This window comes from Solanum dulcamara, chromosome 4, assembly GCF_947179165.1.
Source record: "Solanum dulcamara chromosome 4, daSolDulc1.2, whole genome shotgun sequence".
NCBI lineage: Eukaryota > Viridiplantae > Streptophyta > Magnoliopsida > Solanales > Solanaceae > Solanum > Solanum dulcamara.
This window is the reverse complement of record NC_077240.1, coordinates 64,250,822-64,254,177: the sequence shown is the minus strand read 5'-3', so window position 1 is coordinate 64,254,177 and position 3,356 is coordinate 64,250,822. Positions and strand designations below refer to the sequence as shown.

The window sequence follows — 3,356 nt, the reverse complement described above, 5'->3', positions numbered from 1 at the left end:
GATCGGGATGTACGTTCCACAGGGCTAACAAAATGCATATGCCTATCGTGATAAACAATTATGTGTAATACTGAGTCCCCGAGCGGGCCCGATACGGTACGTGATACTGGTAGACAGGAATTTATTTTATGAGGTGCAGGTACAGTACCCTACTTAATGCTATACTTAATTTCCTGCATCCCCGTTTTAGTTGTTATCTCAGTTATGTTATGCTTATATACTCAGTACATATATCGTACTGACCCCCTTTCTTCGGGGGGCTGCGTTTTATGCCCGCAGGTACAAATACAGATTTTGGGAGTCCACCAGCTTAGGATTCCACTCAGCCAGTTTGGAAGAAGCTCCATTAATTTGGAGCCGAGTTGTAGTACCAAACCTCCTATGTATATATTTGTTTATTCAGGAGTACGGCGGGGCCCTTGTCCCGCCATATATTACTATTAATGTTCTTAGAGGTCTGTAGACATATATGTGGGTTATACGTGTAAGTTATGTTCAGTTGTGTCTACATAGTGTATTGTAAACATTAAGATACTATGGCAGCCTTGTCGGCTGGCACGCCCTTCATGATAAGATACAAATGAAAGAAGCAACAGGTATAAAACTTCTATGACCCACGGGGGTTCTTATGTATAGTTCTTATATTGATTGTTACATCCATTAGATACGTATACGGGGGCCTAGGTTGGACCCCAATCGCTGCCCACGGGGTTGGGTCGTTACAGAAGTGGTATCAGAACAGTTCGTCCTTAGAGTATCTATAGACCGAGTCTAGTAGAGTCTTCATTATCGATATGTTGCGTGCCACATCTATAAACAGGAGGCTACAGGACATTTAAGATATTTCCTTTCTTTCATATCTAAGGTCGTGCGTTAGAACCAAGTCATAGGAAGTGGAATTCCTTATACTAACCTTTGATTTCAAATAAAGGACAACGTCGAAAGAAGAAAATGACTGACGATATGGGAAGTTACAAAGCACACGAGTAAGACAAGGCATGAGAAAGTTGTGCCAAGTAAGGTATAGAAATACGATTAACATGTAAAGTTGAAAATTGAAAGGAAAAGTGGACGAAAACACTAACAGGCGTAGTTAGAGTTGGATATGTGAGGTAAGTCCATCATTTTATACTATTGTTGATATTAGGTGCCCTGTGAGGCTGCAATACAATGTGATATGATACGTATATATGTATCTTTAAGCGTGCTGGCCCTATGAGGCACTGTTGGTATTTTCTGCGTGTAGGTTTGAGATAGTAAGAAATACAAAGGAAACTCTGCCCAAATTTTTCAAGAAATACAAAGAAAATAGGATACAGGGCTGTAGTATGTCTTGAAAGGTCTTGTCCACAATAATGATGAAATTTATATAAACCACAAGTATGGTTGACCTCCAGAAATAAGCTAATTGCTGAATTGATGGCAATAGAAACTAGGAGATCGATATTGATATGGTAAACCGAAGTTGGAAAAGACTTGTGACCCTAAGAAGATGATTTAAGGAAGACTGATAGACCTGGATAGAATGATATATTAAGGTACCGACTGAATTGATATTGTGATATATACGTAAAAAATAGGAAAGGATGAGAAATCTCCTCTATAGTGAAATAGGAGGAAACTAGAGGGTAAGTAAGAGAAGCGAAAGCAAGTGTGACAAACTAGACTGTGAGTGCGTGTCGGTACAGTGAAATATGTGAATCCAAAGAAGTTAAGTGGAAGACAGAAAGGCAAATAGTGAATGAATAAGAAAGACTTACATAAATTTATAGGAAATGTTCAGAATAAAAGGTCAAGTGGTATCCACTAGAATAAAGCTAGTATTATGACGAAGCTTGAAACACGAATCATCAAAGTATAAGTGCTCTCAAGTGGAGAATTTGAACAAATTATGAGCACGATCTAATTACTAATCAGGAGGAATGGAATGTGGCTTTGAATACACTGCTATATTAAGGATATTACTCGAGTCCCAATGTTCAAGACTGGAGTTGGTATTGTAAATTGAGGGTTCTATGCACCTCATGATGGTATTAAGGTTTCGTACATGGGTAACCCAAAGTATAGGGGATGTAAAGGAAGATATGGAAATACGTAGTATACTACATAGGTTAGAAAAGACTCCTATACATTTGGAAAGTTAGAAATAAACAGACAATGACATATATACACCCTAAAGAGGGGAAGTGGATAAAAGACATACAAGCATAAGAGAAAATCAACTGAGGCTATCATGTGTAAATGGGAACGCTTAAAATTCAAACGAGACCCCACATGGGATGGATGCGATCAAACTAGCAATAAGGCACTGGATCCCATCAGAACTCCAAAGTTAAGCGTGCTTGGGCAAGAGTAGTACTGTGATGGGTGACCCCTTGGGAAACCCTATGCGGCTGTGATATGAGTTGATATGGATGTATGTATACGTTGGCCTTGCATGGCATTATTGGTATAAACAAGTATTATGGATATGTGACTCCACTGTGAAAGATGATAAGACCCTTTGAGATAGGGGATGTAGCTTTGAAAAACAACTGATGCAACTTACGAATGATGATATACCAAGAGTAAAACTAGGTGATTCCTCGATAAATGAAGTCGGTAGTAGCCATGTAACAACTATATTCGAATAAATTAAGGGAAGGTATAAGAAGGTTTTAAGCAAAACCTTTCAGGTACAACCAGTACTAAGGACAAAAGCTATGGTGGAGCCCTAACATCGGATGAAGGAAGTAAGAAATGATACAAGTTTAGGTACAGACTAATATGGCAATGCTAAGGCATCTTCCGAGCCACTTTAAGCTCCTACACATGTTCGTGTAAAGGGTACAATATGAGGTGTGGTAAGAGAACTAGAAAGAAGAAATGGAAAAGAAATATCACTTGTTCTCTATGCCTACGGGTAATCTACCCTCTTAAATTGACTATATGGGTTAATAAGAGGCCTTTGGATGACAACCAATACAGAGAAATCTTAAAGCACTCATAAGACCTTATGAGACTACTTAACATTCGAGGACGAATGTTCTAAAAAGGGGAAGGATATTATACCCCATACTTTTGTGATCTGGAACGTCTTTTTAAGCTTTTTGAAAGTTGTCTCGTGACCCAGATTATCTATAACATGATCAAATAACTCTAACAAAGGTAGGACATGACGCCCCTTAAGAGTGAAGGTTGGAAATAGGTCTATAAGGATTTGAAACGAGTTGTAGGCCAAGTAATGAGTCGTAGGACTTGACTTACTTGCGCAAGCTATCAACTTGGATGTTTTACGTACTTAAGCTATTGAGGTGGCACCCTAGGGGCTGCCATGTGTCACCCCTAGGGGATGCCATGTGTCACATCCTAGGGAA

The 3,356-nt window shown here is 39.1% G+C and overlaps 1 pseudogene; it reads left to right on the top strand.

Moving 5' to 3' along the window:
• The first annotated feature begins 2,281 nt into the window (after positions 1–2,281).
• On the top strand, positions 2,282–2,402 carry LOC129888075 (5S ribosomal RNA; annotated as a pseudogene).
• Positions 2,403–3,356: the final 954 nt, after the last annotated feature.